This window comes from Alligator mississippiensis, chromosome 6 (genome assembly GCF_030867095.1).
Source record: "Alligator mississippiensis isolate rAllMis1 chromosome 6, rAllMis1, whole genome shotgun sequence".
In the NCBI taxonomy this organism is placed as follows: domain Eukaryota; kingdom Metazoa; phylum Chordata; order Crocodylia; family Alligatoridae; genus Alligator; species Alligator mississippiensis.
The window spans coordinates 87,415,505-87,431,391 of NC_081829.1; the positions used below are offsets into that span (position 1 = coordinate 87,415,505).

Below are 15,887 nucleotides of genomic sequence, written 5' to 3' on the forward strand. Positions count from 1 at the left end.
GTTTTCATACCTAGGATGAAACTATAATGAAAAAAAATCAAGATGGAAAAGTATCCTTCACAATCCTCAAAACACATTAAGAAACCTGCCAGCTGCTGCCCCATTTTGGGCATTGTGACTCCAAGCAGGCAGACTCTGAGGTCTAGAGTGCATGTTTAGCACTTGAGCCAGCAAGCGCATAATTTTGAAGTCGAATTGAGTTTTGGCAAACATTAGGTCTCTCCCAGCCCCCTGAGGCATCCTGCCTCTGCTGCCAGAAGCTCTATTGCAGAGAATGCGTGAAGTGCCAGTCTTCATTTTTTTCAGTTTTACTTTGCTAAATCATTTGTTCTCGTTCAGTCTGATTTTGTTTCTCCCAAACAAATGTTTTAGGCTTTTCAGTGCACGCATTTTAATACCTCCAACAGAACAGCGAGGTTAAAGTTGTGGTATTGCCATTTCCATGGCGTGCTTGAGATGGTATTCTCTGGGCAGAGGTAAACTCAGTATATTGATGATGAAATGTCAAGAGTAATAAAGGAAAAAGCAGGTGGAAAACTGCGCCAACAAGTCCTCCTTGTCAGTCTGGAGTAGTTGCAAAACGTTCTCGGCATAAATTCTTTAATGTGTTTATATTTTTTGAATTCGTGAATTCACTGCCAAACTATGAAGTTGCAATTTAAAACTGGGAGAACATATTGGTCGGCATCTTTTATTTACAAGGCTCATTGTGTATAGTCTGGCTGTGACTCACATTCTCTTGTTATTTACTGTCTTATTTTTTGGTGCAGACTTTCTGTACCAGGCTTTCATGGACATCTTTTTATGAGCTGTCTAATCAGCTGGCACAATTAACTTTTGATTATCTTAAAATTCTCTCTTGCGAAGGTCAGTTATGTATTATACATTACCATTGCTATCAACATTTTTTAAAGCCAGAACTACATTGTAATTTTCTAGGAGGAGAAATCTATAAATAGTCTTGCATATGACTCTCTTTGCCTGTGTATAAAGAAGATTGCTACTGTGGCCTTTTCTTCCTTTAATACATTCATATGATGGTAATAGGAGTTCTGAACAGTCATTAGGAGAAAAATGACCTGTTAGCTTTAAGAATATTAAGCAGAAGGTCAGTCTCTCAATTTATAACTATAGTTCAGAGTAAGTTTTTCCCTTCATATTAACAAAGTATTAAATACCAAGGAGTGGGACATTTTCATTGAAACTTGAGCACATGCTTAAGTTAAGCAAGGATTTAAGTGCTTTGCGGAATATGAATGAATGCATAAATACTTTTTGGAATTGGGACCCAAGTGAGCAGTATAACCTCTCTCATTTTCTATATTCAGTAATTCTTTTTAGATCCCCTCCTTAAAGTAATTAAGAATAAGTGATAAACATATTCTGTCTCCCTCTTCTTCCCCCTATCCGTGCCCAGAAAAACCCAGAAGGTAAAATTCTGGCATGATTGAAGTCAAAGGGAGTTTTGCCTTTGATTTTAATGAAGTTAAGATGTTATTTATAATCTATTCTGGTGTATATACATACCTATGTTCTTAAAGAATCAGTTTATTTAATAGATCCATCTTACTGTCCATGTTATGTGGAGGTATTTCTTAAACTGTGATACTGAATATATTCATCAGATGCAGTATGATCATGCTTAGAAAGATAATTTTATTCCTTTTAGTATTTTAGAAGAGACATAGCACTGAGTGAAATGTATCTTAGGTCCAAATGTTTGAAGAGGCATCACCTCTTCAATCTTTGGGTGATGGACCAAACCAAGCACCTGATTCTTAGTATCTCAGACACTGGGAAAGATGAAGAGTAATAAGAACAAAAATTAGAAAACCGAGTAGAGCAGAAAGGTCTTAAGTGGGACTGGAGGATCTCCACTCAGTGAACTGGGTTCATATGAAAGTAGGGCTGGAAGGGACCTCACAAGTCCTCTAGTCCAGCCCCTGCTCAAAGCAGGATTATCCCTGACAGCTAAGTGTCTGTCTAATGTACTCTTAAAAACTTCCAAGGATGGAGGTTTCCACAATTTCTCTAGGTAGCCTGTTCCAATACTTGGCTACTCTCATAGTTATAAACAAACAATAAAGACCTAATTACAGTTGTCAGTCTTTTACCTATCCCACTTACCTATCCTGTCCCGTCAGGATTTAGGATAAGGTTTAAAAGTTTCCAAAGACTTTGTAAGACTCATAAAGCAGAGTTTTCTCACCTGTAAGACAAACTATACCTGCCAGCTAAAGAATATTGCAACTATAGCACTGCTACACGTGGATATCGGCAGAGGGCATCATTTTGACTTCATGCAGCATCCCTTACCATATTCATTTTTTAATACTGGTACATATACATTTTTTCTTTAAAATAAGAGGCTGACCATTTATACATTTCTATATGCATTAACCCTCACTTGTAAGAATCACTCAATACAATTGTCATCTCTTGATTCTGCACATGGCCAGTCTGGAATATGTGGCAATCGTAATGGTTAACTCTTCCCACAAAGTTCACATGGAGGTAAAATGCAAGTAAGAGAAGTTTATTGCCTGATATTTTAAACTGCCAAAGTCTACCCTAACAGATGAGCCCGAGCCAAGAATGAGAGCTACAAATAAGCAAAAGCTGTGTGCTGAAGTTTGTTTGATGTTTTAAATACCAGCTGGTGGAGGCTGCAGTATATAACGTGTCCCTCCTTCCATTTTCCACATTCAGGCATTAGGAGCCTTTTTGCTTTTGTGTGTCTCATTTTCCTATTACTGCTAATAACTTGGTACCAGTCATCTTTCACCTGAAAAGTATTATACTTATGAGTACCTTTTTATGGGGTAGCTGAGTTGTGCAAGTCTCACTTTAGAGTCAGCTTGTGTTGCTCATTAAAGCACAATACAGTAGGAATCATTGCTGAAGAGCAGCAGGTCCCCCTTCACCTGCCTTTTTCCCTCTCCATTCATTTCCCCGCCATTGCAGTTTTCCGATATCTTTCATTTCAGAGGCACTACATTGCTAACACAGTGAATTAGGAGACTGAGAAAATTTGCAGAGAGCAATGGGGAAGAGGGCTTTGAAATACTGGAAGCTGTACCTTTGGGATAACAACTCAGAAATTCCTTCTGGGCATCGTAATAGGGACTGTGATTTGGCATTAAAGTGAAGCCAAGCCGGAGGTACTTGCCTCTGGATTAGGTTTGGGTCAGCATTTCAGATGGGGCAGAGGAGCTGAGGCAAAAGCCTGACCTCGGGCGTAGAGCTGGGTTCTCACTTTGCGACATTTGTGAGATTTCAGGACAAGACAAGGCAAACTCAGCAATGTCATATGAGGTTGCACTATAGTGGCCAGCTGGCTCACGAGAAAAGCTGTTTGTACGAGAATCCCAATATCATGAGGTTGTAATCGCACTGGATCTTAAAGGCAGGCTCCTCAAATCCAACCCAGAGCCAGAACCAGAGGGGCATGATCAGGTCCAAAGGCCCGAGTTTCTATTCCAGTTGCAAGGTCTCGGCAGAGTTCCTCTTGTCCAGAGGCTTCAGCACACGCTTATGTGCGTTTGTCTCAAGGCTTGGCAGCAGCTGCATAACTTCTGATCCCTGTTATCTGTTTTAAGATAAAGTGAGATGATTTAAATTGGCAGTAAAATAAGACTGTCCTCTTAGCTGATCTGATAGATGAGCAGGAGGGTAGGAGTTCAATGTGAGCCCAAATCCTGGGCCTTTTGGGTGTGAGGGAGGGACCAGGACTAGGTTTATTACTGGGTTTGGTTGACCTTTGAGAAGTGAAATCATTGCCAAGTTTAACAGCACCCTCTACCGGCCACTAAAAGAAGAAAACAGGGGAGATGGACTGAGTTGCAGTGAGGCAGCTTATAAAGAGATGTTAGAAATTTAGAGGGTTTGTTTCTTAAAAGTGACAAAAAATAGCAGTGTATTTATTGCCTGGTAAGAACGCACCCTGTTAAGGTACAGTAAAGCTGCTCAGGGCGTTATTAAAGGTAACTTTGGGTTAATGCTTTCCTAGTGCTCTTGTCTCCCTGCTTCACCTGTGGCAAGTTAAAGGGTGTTTTTAATGTTTCCGGTACTACGCCTGGTAGGAACAGGCCAGAAATCATTTTAGGATGTTTCAGCCAAGGAGGTTCATACCTTGAGTTCAAAGTGAGCCCAAATCCTGGGCCTTTTGGGTGTGAGGGGCTTGGTCTAGATGACTTTCTGAGGTTCCTTCTAGCCCTACTTCTCTGTGGCCTATTTTCCTATACTCTGCTCGATGTGGATATGCAAACTCCAGTATACATGAAAACTGAAATAGATGTGTTGAAAGCTGATAATACTATTAAGCCCTACACAGACTATGTCAGATTTGGGAAATACTAACAAATAACCTTAGCAACAATTTATCATTTTTTCCCCCACTATTGCTTTTTCTTTGTATATGTGTGGGCACTGTTGAATCTGTGACTACCAGAACATTTCCTAAAGTAAATGATAACTGGCATGCCGGTTTTTTTGTTGCCATACACAAAGCATAAACGTGGTTAAACACTCATTTCCACTGTTCTTTTCAAATGCTTTTGCTGTTTTGAATGTAAAATATTTAAGAACATGTTTGTCCTACAATCTGGTCTCTTGAGGTTTGTTTCACTGTCTAAACAAACATGCCAGCCAGACTTCTGCATTAGAAAATCTAGCTGAGAAATGTAATTCTCTGTTGGTTAGAAAAATGGGAAGCATTATCCAAAGCGGCACATTGACTACATTTGAAAGAGACTCTCTTCTGGATAATTTGTGTGACCAAGGAGGATTATACAACTTCTGCTCCTCTCAAATGAATGAGCACAGGAATTATCCCGATACACTTTATGTGCTGTAAGTGGCATTAATGAGCAACCAAATCCAAGGTTTTGTTTATTTAAAAAATAAGTGAACTTGGGTGTTTCTGAAATTAAGTTCCTAAAGAAATCAGGATGATCATTGACACCGGCATGTCTTGCAGATCTGTGGCTGTAGGGATTGCTGTACACATGACCTAGAATCAAAGTCCAAGCTGCCTGCAAGATGGTCAGCATGAGTCGATCCCAGAATGCGCTACGGAAATTAGTGGGGCTCCCTGCACACTCGGGAGTTTGTCTGTTCACAATAACTTGCCGGAGCAGAGCTGCAGGTTGTGTGCACATTAGCACACGCACTGTATTTTCTCACCTGCTCCAGGCTGAGCACTGGCGGAAGCACCCCGAATCCAAGTATTTTTCTAGTGGTATGAAAACACAAGGGTAAAAATGCCTGGACCAGCCTTGGCCAACACTTCTACCATGACTAGTAGCACTGCAGCTCTACCAGCGCTGAAAGACAGGTAAATTAAGGGTGAATTATCAGCCAACAGCCTGGCTCAGATGCACAGTTGAGCCGGTCTCATGAATAGGTTTTTTTCTCATTAACTAACTTTTTCATAGCTTGGATATGATAGATAATTAGCCACGGTTAATGTTAGCCGCCCATACCAGCTCTTTCTGATGGACAAGATTTGAGACAAGTGATTTTATGAAGTGCTACAGGAGCAGGCCAGATGACAAATTGACAAGATATACTGGGTGCTCTTCTTCCCCCACCATAAAGGATGAGACACTGAACGAAACTGGAAAGCAACAAAAGTGAATGGTTTATTACCCATACTGATAGCCTGCAAAATTCATTGCCAGCTGGTATGTTTGGGGCTAAGAGCTCAGCAGGATAGGTCCTCGTGCTTCAGAGCATGGACACTTGACACAAGAAGCAGCTTTCCTGCGAGCGAGTTGTTCCATCATGGTCTTTCCTCTTGAGCTCGTCTCTGAAAACCACGTACTGGCTACTGTCAAAGAAACAGGATCCTGGACTTGATACATCAACACGGATCTGGCTGAAATTCCTAAGTTCTTCTCTCCAAAGATACTTTTATCTCTTATGGAAATCAGCAACCCTGTTACTGGGAAAGATCAGATTTTAAGCGCAATTATCCTCCCTGAAAAAGAAGAAGTAGGAACTGTTTGTTTCCCCTCTCTTTCCTTCTTCCCCTTCCCTCTTCTCCCTTCTCACAAAAACTCAATGCACTGTCTGCAATCTCTGCTTTCATAAAGTTTCACCTCACAAGCTGGCAATGGGTTATCAGCAGAGACCCCGCAAGCAGCTGTCTGGAAACGACAGGCGCTTTGCAAAGAATTAAGTAAATTATTTCCATCTTAGTGTTGGTTTTGCTCACTACATCATGTTCAAACCTTTTACGCATTTTCCATTCATTTGGATGAATTTTTGTGTATCATTTACAAAACACGAACAAAATCTCTCTGAACTGGAGTTTCCAACCTCAAGGAGTCTTTATTATTTTTGGAATCATCATCAGGCCCTGGGCAAAGGCTTAAGGGGAATTTTATCCTTTGTAGTTGGGCCAATAACACTGTAAACTTAAAGATGTACTTTTTCTAAGCCCAAGAATAGGCAATGAACCAAGTTCTCACTGTCACATGCACCAGTCACAAAAAATACTGACTCTTGCATATTTTTGTTTTATTGTTTGTGCTTGGATTGCTTAAAAATCCCTTTTGTGTGAAAGCCTGAAATGCTGTCCTGAGAGAGGAAAGCTTGTCTGTGCCTGAATGCGCCTTCCCCCTGGTTCCCAAAGGAAGTAAATAGCTGGAAAAATAAAAGTGGGAGTGATGAATTTTTGAGGCCTTAGCATTTTTAAAGAGGGATACCAGTGGCACACTTGGGTCCGGTCACACACAAGTGGATAGCCAGGGACATGGAGTTGAGGAAAATGAGATGAACTGACCCCTGACAGCAACAAATTTGGGTTTGAAGTGTGTGGATAGTGGAGCTCAGCTGTCTTTGCCTCCCTCCACCATGTCACAGGCTGCAAAGAGAACAGCTTGACAGCGGGTAGAAAGAAAAAACAGCCACAAGTATTGCAAGGCCTATCGCATGGTATTGAGACAGCCATTGAAACTGGACTCAAAACCTGGCTGTTGATCTGGGTTCACATGTAGTTTTGGTCATAGGTGAAACAAATGTGATGAGATTAGTCTAGACTAAAGCTCATAGTACCTTGGACTACAGTGCGACAGCCATTACCCAGCCTGGCCTACTTGGTGAGTTGGGCTAAGGAGGGAGTTGGGAACTGATACTGCAAAGAATGGAGGACTTCTTCTCAAAGTAGTGTTAATTTTCCTTTACGTAGGGGCACTCGCATTTGAAGTTGCAATGCAGAGGGTAATGAGTGGATCTTTCACTTGCTAAGGTGTTGTGCATGACAAGTGCCTTGGCTACAACAGAACATGCCGCCTACTTTCGTAGGATGAAGCCAACCCTTTGAGCAGTCCTTCCTGTTTATATCTTTTGCTTTAGTTTCCACTTGCCAACTAATAACAAGCAGAAGCTGGAAAGATCTGACTCTCAGATCCTTGGGGGCCAATATGTTGAAGTAGGAATGTATCCATCTGAGCTATGCCCTATGTGAAGAGTTTGGTGGCCTCTGTAGAGTTCATGGTGGGTTAGTGTTGGGCTGGGAGTAAAACTGACTTATTACCTCTGAGGCCATAGACATAGAGGCTAATCTATCTATTGACCTGGTCTGGCCAAGGCAGGGTTGAGACGCAGACAAAGCACCGTGGGAAAAGATGAATGCCCTAACAGCTCAGATTTGGGTTGCAGCATATGACAAAAGACACAAATAGGGGGATTTAAAATGATTCAAGCAAGAGGCAATAAGGGTAATGTAAGTATAATTATAAATGTAAGTATAATTTCTTTGGAGCATATAACTCTGTGCTCTCGGTTACATAAGTGCACTTCTGGGGTAAGTACTTTTCAGCGATACAAGTACAGGGGCGACACGTACTCACGGACAGACGGGGAGCTCTGTCACTAGAACAAGTGATGTCTCTGAGACTGCCAAACAGTTAAGCGGTATGTGCTCCCTTGGGGCTCCTGTGTCTGCTCCACGGTAGGAGAACATTGTTTCCAGGCACATCAAGCAAACACCTTTCATTGGCAGTAAAATCATAGGAAAACAAACCCCTCTTATTCAGAGAGCTGCTCTTCTGAGTTTTTAAAGAGTCATGCGAGGAAGATAAGGCATGAGCTAGCAGGAGAGGGGTGACACTCCATGCCCTGGGCATTGAAAGAAAGCCCCCACCCGATTACACGTCTGAATTCCTTCATCTCCCTCCTCTCTTGTTTATCATAGAGAACATTTTGGATCAAGCTGAGCCTCGGTCATCCATGAGAGAACCAATGAAACAGATGGAGGCCACCAAGCTGTGCAGCTAGCTGCCTGCGATCTGAGCCTGCCCCAGAGAGACAGAGGCATCATTAAACAGGCCACTGGTCAATCTCCAGCTTCACATCCGAGACGTGAGGAATGCTGTCTGTCTTACAGAGTGAGTGGCACTGGTGAAGAGTTTCAACAGCCAGGGAAGTTTTTACATGAAGTCTGTGATTTATTATTTGTGTTGGTGGGTTCCTCTGCAACTCCAAGGGCGTGAGGACAAGGCAAATGCTGGGCATTGATAAAGCAACTTGTTTCTGAGAAGGGAGTTTCTCCAAAGGAAAAGAAGCATTTGCATGGGCTTTCTGCTAGGGAGGTTGAAGACTAAGGTCATGTCCACACGAGCAGGGGCGTGCCTTTCCAGCAGCATGCATTGTAGTAGCACAAATTTGTGATGCTCCTTTGTGCCGCAGTGCACGTCCCTGCCCATGTGCTTTGCAGCAGGACACATTGTCCCATGTGCTGGGGGCATCTGCTTTGCAACGGCCTGGGGTGCAGTGTGCGTCCGTGTGGGGGGTCTGCAGTGGAGCCCCTGTGCTGAGCCCCTGCAGACAGGGGAGCAGCCAACCCAGGGCTGCCTGCTCCCCTGTCTTGAGGCACCCTGCGTCCCAGCCAGCAAGGGAGTGGCTGGCTGGGACAAGGGGTGCCTCAGCATGGGCTGCTCCACAGCATGCAGAGATGGGTTGCCTGCTCCCCCATTTCTGCATTTGACCCTGCGCCTGCCACTTTGGTGTGGTTTGTGCCACTTTTTCCCAGGTTTTTTTTCCCCTAGCAAATTTTGCCCCGGTGCTGCAAGGTAGCAGTGCTGTGCGCTGATTAAGGTGCAAATTGTGCAGTTTGTGGCATGGCGCAGAGGTTTGCAGCACCACAAACTACAAGCTCCTGCACATATGGATCCAGCCTATGGTTTCAAAAGATCCCTGGTGTAACTTTGTTGACTTTGACAGAGTTATACCAAGGAGACATTTGGCTTGCTGTGACTCACTGCTGGGGAGGATTGATGTGCTGACTGATCAGCACTGCCATTACTGATTTCGCTCAGAATGGAGTCTAAACCCCTCCTCTGTTGAGACGAACATTAGATTTATTTCCTCAGATGACTACACTCATTTTAATGTAATTTATTTGGAAGATAATGGGACTTCTCAGATGCTCCCGGTTTGATTGAATTCACATTTCTGGTACCATTCCAGTGGCTTACTGCAGATAAACCTTTGCATTGGTACACTTGGGTGTGAATCACTCAGGTCCAACTATAGAATTTCTCTTGTTATACTAAAGCTGGCAGATACAGCTAAAGATACAGATCAGGGACTTACAGTGATTAAATCATTGCAGTTAGGCACTACCACAGTTTCAAAAATCCCTCTAGGTGCCATCTTCATATTTAGGCACCCAAGAACCTGAAAAAAAGGGAGAGAAAGGAAAAAGCTGGCTCCTTTTAATGTTCTGGGTTAAGCTTCTGGTGTCTAGCTAATCTAATCAAGAGTGTATTGGATTTTCTTGCTGTTGCTTCTTCAACAAACTCCACTTCACCTCTTGCTAACTGCAAATGAGGGTTTGAGGCTAGAAGAAAGCCCTCAACAGGTTCATGCAAGTTCTCCAGCGGCCGCTGAGGAGTGATCAAATGCTGCCATGTTGGAGGGATTTGTCTAAACATTCAGGAAATTGCCTGTGAGAGAGAAATCTTTGTGCCTGAAAAAAATCTCAGTAAAAAAAGAAAGTGAAACATCATCATTCTGCAAGCACTGTCAGGTTTTTTTAACCACTCAAGCTGCAAAATGAGACTTGTCTGCTGAAACTGGACATCAGCTTAAGTGTCTGGCTTTGTTGTTTGCTAGCTACTCCAGTCCAGGCCGGGGGAGAGAGGATGTTTGTGGGGATAGCCTAAAACAATGGAGCATGGATTGTTTTCTTGGCTCTGCCACAGGCCTTCTGGCAGGTTGTTTGCATTGGGAATTTCAGAACCTCAAGTAAACTAATGCCCAGAGTCTCAACACCTAACATGCTTTTATTTCCATGGGAGTTATGTACCTAAGTACTTGTGAGGATCAAAGTTTAAGTGCCTGGATCTTAATGACATGCAGCTTGTCTTTGCCTGGGCCCTGCAGATACTATTGCACCACAAGTCGCAACAAATACGTGTCTGTTGCCTGTGGAAAAGAAGCTTAGTAGCATAATTTAATCTTGTACAAACTGCATGAACAAAGGGCATTTATGATGGGTAATAGCAATACATATGGGTACTGGACAGGCCACCAGTGAACCAGGGCGGAGGGAATAAAGAACCACCTGTAGTTCCAAGACATTTTGTTTAACCAGTGGTTTTCAACCATTTTTCATTTGCAGACCCCTTTGGAGATTTCAAATGGAGGTACGGACTCCTTTGACTATAAATGTGGGTATTCACATATTTTTGATTAATCACAGTCATCTTTCACAGATCTCTTAGACACAGGACACAGACAGAAGTGCAGCTTCTGAGTCTAACTCATGGCGCTTCACAGAAACTGCCATGAGTTAGACCAGTCCTCCTGACCCAACAAACATTAGCTCTTGGGTCAGGAGGGTGGGGGATCAAGTTCCAATTTGGAGCCAATCCAAGGAGAGAGGCTGCATCTCTGCAGCCTGTTCCCCTAGCCCTACCCACCCCCTCTCCCAGCCCCTGGTGCTGTCTCAGGATGGGAGGAAGGCCTGTTCTGTTCCCTGGCCTATGCTGGAATTGGGGGGAGGGAGGTGGATTGGAGCCTTCCACCTCGGGGGAGTGGGCTCCAAGCCACCTGACCCACCCTCCAGTGCTGGCTGGGCAACCCCCAGAATGAGCTTCCTCTGTTCCCCTGTCCTCCATTCTGAAAACAGCACCAGGAGCAGGGCTGGGCTTCGTCAGCGTGGCCCTGCTCCTGGGATGTGCAGACACAAGTTAATGAAGGCGTTGCACTCTGGAGCGCTTACCTTCATCTGACCCCTCACATAACAAGGGTTCAGATTGTCACAGGATCGGGCCCTTTTAAAGCACTTTGCAGCCATGCATTTGTGTTAGGTCATGGCTGTAAAGCACTTTCAGGGGCCAGGTCGAGTGAAAATTATCACTTCTGTCTGTGCCCATAGTCTGTGGACCCCCAGGGGACCACAGGTTAAAAACTTAGACTATTTATTCATTTAAACAGGCTAAACTAATTAAATCAGTCTAGGAACCTGTGCAGGTTCAGTCACATGGTGATTGGGCATGAGATGTTGAGTATGGGCAGAGAAAGACAAGAAGGAGATGCAAACGTTATTGGAGTCCTTTTCTTAAGAATGGTGAAGATGAAGGGACCATTTTGCTCAAGGATTGCTAGATGGATTGTGAGCATCTTGCTTAGCAAGAATCAATAGTTTTGCATATTCTTAATCCAGGTCTCTGATTCAACCTCCAGTGAAGAAAAAAAAAAATGTTCTTGGCAACCACTTGGCATGTAGCCCCTTCTTTTTCATCATCTGCTTTGCTATGTTCTTCTGGCCCACTACGCAACATGACTCTCTGCCACTAGTCGATTTTAAGCACTGGTTCAACCACTTGCTCCTGCTTGTGCCCCACACCAGCAACTTCCTGGTTTCTTCCAATGGTGTCATCCATCCTTATCCACAGGTTGTGTTAGTACTTTGCCATTTGTGGATCTACCCTGTTTTCATTTTGTTATGAAAGATGCTCTCACTTTGAAATTACACCATGCATTGTCTCAGGGGCATTTTATTGGAAAAACAGCAAAGGACAACCAGGCACTAGCAGGAGTTAGCAAAGGGCTGAGGTGAGGATCTGCCAGCCACTGAAATTCATAGCTGTCAGGATCTTAGGTGTGCTGAGATGTAGTAAGAGCTATATCCTGCTATCTTTTTTTTCCCTGATAAACAGGGACTACTCCAGTGATTCCTGTAAGACCTTCCAGATTGCCTGTAAAATACAATCAGCGCCAAGTGCAGAAATTTTGCTTCTCTAACTTGCACAGATTCTTTCTTCCCTTATGGCTAGCCTGGACCCTCTTGTAGGATGAGAGCTACTGTTTTCATGTTGTGTTAGTACATGGCCTAGAACAGAGCGGTTCTGGTTCAAACCAGGAGTCCTTCTCCTATGGCAACACAATAGGACATAACTAAACTGAGTGGTGTTAGTTGGTCAGAGTCTGGGCCAAGAAGCGCAGCTTTCTCCCAAGACTATCTAACCTCCTGGTAGTTCCTTCCCAGGGTTCCTCCTTTGTGTCGTAGTGCAACACTACTGCTAACAGGTGCAAAACACCATTCTTTGGTGGTTCCAAAACTCCTTTTCTAACCCAACCCTTTTCTGCTCCCAATCGTCTGGATCAGAGAGGGCTGGTATGCATGTTGCCTGCTTAACTTCTACCGCATTTCTTTTACCTAAAACAAGGTGGTTACAGGGTTCCCATAATGCCGACCACCAAGGAATCAGTCTTTACTGGATTCTAATCATCATGCGGGAGTATAAAACTTTCTGTATTCAAAATATAGATCTGTAAAAGAATATACATAGGATGGCAACCTGGACCGACAGCAAGACCATACTTGGAACAGAAATCTGGAGACCTGTGCGCTGCTCCTGACCTGCTGGGTCACTGTGAATTTACACCACTAAGATGTTTCCCCTCTCCCTCCATTTCTTGTCCAAGACTAACCTCTTCAGGAAAGGGACTGTCTGTTCTTACAGGTTTGTTCAGTATAGTTTCATAGATGTTCGGGTTGGAGGGGTCATTGAGTTCGACCCCCTGCCCTGGGCAGGAATGAGTGCTGGGGGTCAGATGACCCCAGCCAGGTGTCTGTCCAGTCTCCTTTTAAATACCTCCAAGGAAGAGGACAGCAGCCCTCACTGTAAAGAATTTGTTCCTGATGTCCAATCTGAATTTGCTCTCTTCCAGTTCTCACCCCAGGACCCAAGCCTGATGGACGTCGTCCTCGACTCCGAGGGACTGCCGACAGCAACGGTTCAGCTTGTAGCCTGGTGGGTTCCTGGTCTTGGGCTGGGGCCTCCTAGGCATTACCAGAACACAAACCATAACACACATGCACGGAAAAAAATTGCATTGCCTATATTGTTACTCATTAATTTAAAAGAGGCAGAGTTACAGTCAGCAGGTGGCACTCTAGCCTTGTGCAGCCAGCAGATGTGCAGTATGCCTTATGGTATACTGTCAACTGACCTTGAGCATAGAGGGTGCTTGGCTCTGTTTGGCTCTATCCTTTGGCGCTGCCTTGAATCAGTCGTGGTGAACAGCCATTGTAGAGGAAGAAACAGCTGCTTAGTTAGTAGCTGCCTGTTCAGTTCATCATGAGAATTGGGAACTGCATCTTTTTAGCAGCTAAATAGTCTTGTTGAATTTTTTTTCAGAGCAGCCCAGGGTTCATTTCAAGCTGTGAGGCTGCCTTGTGGTTATACAAGTTGTCATGTGAAGTGTGCAGCATTGTGACAGGGGGCCTCCCGGGGCCGAGCTCTGTGGCCCGCCCGCCTGTCACCGTGACAGCAGGCCTACTCAGGGCCGAGCTCTTCATGGCCCGCCCACCTGTCTCTGGGCAACCGCCCGCTCATCTCGCCCGCCACGCCTTTGATGATACTGAGTTCAATTATGATGTTAATTAAGCGGGAGGCTGCCCTTCGACTGCCCCGATGCCCAGGGGCGCTCTGCGGCTCCGACCTCCCCTAATACCCCAGCCCAAGCCTCGCAGATGGCATCATGGTGTTCAACATCTCACCGGCCCCACGCTGGGCCCCAGAATCTCCTACGCGACCCCACTATAGTCTTCTCTCCTCAGGCGGCCACTCCGCCGTCATCTGGGCTACCTCACCCTCCCGAAGCCTTGTTCCCCTCTCGGGTGTGGTTCCCCCGGAACCTTCGGCTACCAGCCCTGGCCCACCTCCAGGCCAGTCGGGACCCCAGGCCCCCGGCTCTTGGGCGTCCCTCGCGGTGGGCCCCCGGCCCTTTTGACCCTCACTGGTCCTGGCCCCAGCATGGGCCAGTCGAGGGGACTCTCCCCTTCGGGCTGGGTCTTTCTAGCCACTCACTCTACTCCTCGGGCCTCACCGTGCCACCACTCCCTTCCTCCTAGAAGCAACCGCGGCACCTCGCCCACATCACTCCCACTCTCGGGGTCCGCCCTCTCTGGGCCCCTCACACACACGGGCCCTCTCGGCCCTCATAACACTGGCCCTCTTGGCCCTCATCCAACTCAGGGGTCACCCACCCGGTGGTGGTGGGAGCTAGGGGTTAAGGCGCCCCGACCCGCCTTTCACCGGGGTGATCACTGGCCTGGCATTTCCTGGGGGCTCCCGCACCACTGAGAGCCCCACCAGACCACCTACTCCCGGCAGGGTGCAGTTTCAGGTCATGCCCAGGACCAGGAGCCTCCTGCCATCCCCTTGCAGCTCCCCCTTACCTCCGGGTCGTTCACAGCAGCCCTAAGACCAGGCGATGTTGCTGCCTGACCTCCTGCAGCCAAACTGCCTGGTTTATATAGGCCTCAAAATGGCTGCCGCAATCAGGCACCTGGAGGCTGCCCACTCCAGGCCCTTAAAGTGGCAGGAGCACCCTGTGCTCCGCCACACTCCTCCCCTCCTTAAATCACCGCCCCCTCTCTGGGGCTCCCCATATTCGAGCCTCCGGTCTTATAGGCCCCACACACTACTGACCTCCCAACTGGGCTCACCGTCCTGCTCTCTCCCTTCCCAAAGCTATCTTCCCCTCTCGGGTGTGGTTCCCCCGGAAACTTCGGCCTCTTGCCCTGGCCCACCTCAAGGCCAGTCGGGACCCCAGGCCCCCGGCTCTTGGGCGTCCCTCGCGGTGGGCCCCTGGCCCTTTTTGACCAACCTGGTCCTGGCCCCAGCATGGGCCAGTCGAGGGTACTCTCCCCTTCGGGCTGCTACCGCAGGACCCAGCCTCCTCGAGGCCTATCAATGTGCCGGCCTTTCACCGGGCTCGATGTACCGCCCCTCTCGGGCTCCTCATCGGTGGCCCCCTTCCCACCGGGGCCTCTCACTACCGCCCCCTCGCACCGGGGCTACGCAACCCACTGGTTGCAAGTGGCAGGAGCACCCTGTGCTCCGCCACAAGCATGCTACCCCATTTGGCTCACTGTTAACACTGCTTGCTGGGCAGAGAAAGTGGCTTTGCTGGTTGTAAAGACTAACCCAGGTTTTTAAGAAGACCGTATTTCAGTTTCTTGACCTGCCACAGGCCTTGGGCAAGTCACTTAGGGCAAGACCCAAAAGGCACTTAGGCAGGTAAAGTGAAACTGAGGTGGAATTGAGATGCCCAAGTCCAAGAAAGCTGCTTGAGAGGCTACATTTTTGCTTGTAAAACTATTTAGATGCTTCAAGTTCTGCTCCTGCACATGCCTAGGAGTATTTAGAGGTTAAGCAGTTCATGCACTCTCACACCTAAAGCTGTTTGGGATTCACAGAATAGGTGTTCCCACGCGTAGGTCCCCTGAGGGCCCCACCTGGTAAGTGTACTCTGAGCACATCTACCGCACACCAAGAGCGCTCAGTTAGGCATGATGCACAAGAGCCACAGCCACCTTCACTCAAAGACACAGCACAAGAGGCAATGCTATTGTTGCCTGC

The 15,887-nt window shown here is 46.3% G+C and overlaps 1 long non-coding RNA gene across 2 annotated transcripts; it reads right to left on the minus strand.

The window, feature by feature from the left end:
* Window positions 1-2,520: 2,520 nt before the first annotated feature.
* LOC132251214 (uncharacterized) lies at window positions 2,521-14,828 on the minus strand. 2 transcript variants are annotated; one of them, XR_009463120.1, is made up of 2 exons: window positions 14,702-14,828; window positions 2,521-13,300 (listed from the first exon to the last, which is right to left on the minus strand). It is a non-coding gene; the product is annotated as an uncharacterized LOC132251214 (long non-coding RNA). The 2 variants fall into 2 exon arrangements; XR_009463119.1 differs by having other exon boundaries at window positions 13,471-14,828.
* Between the last annotated feature and the right edge of the window lie 1,059 nt (window positions 14,829-15,887).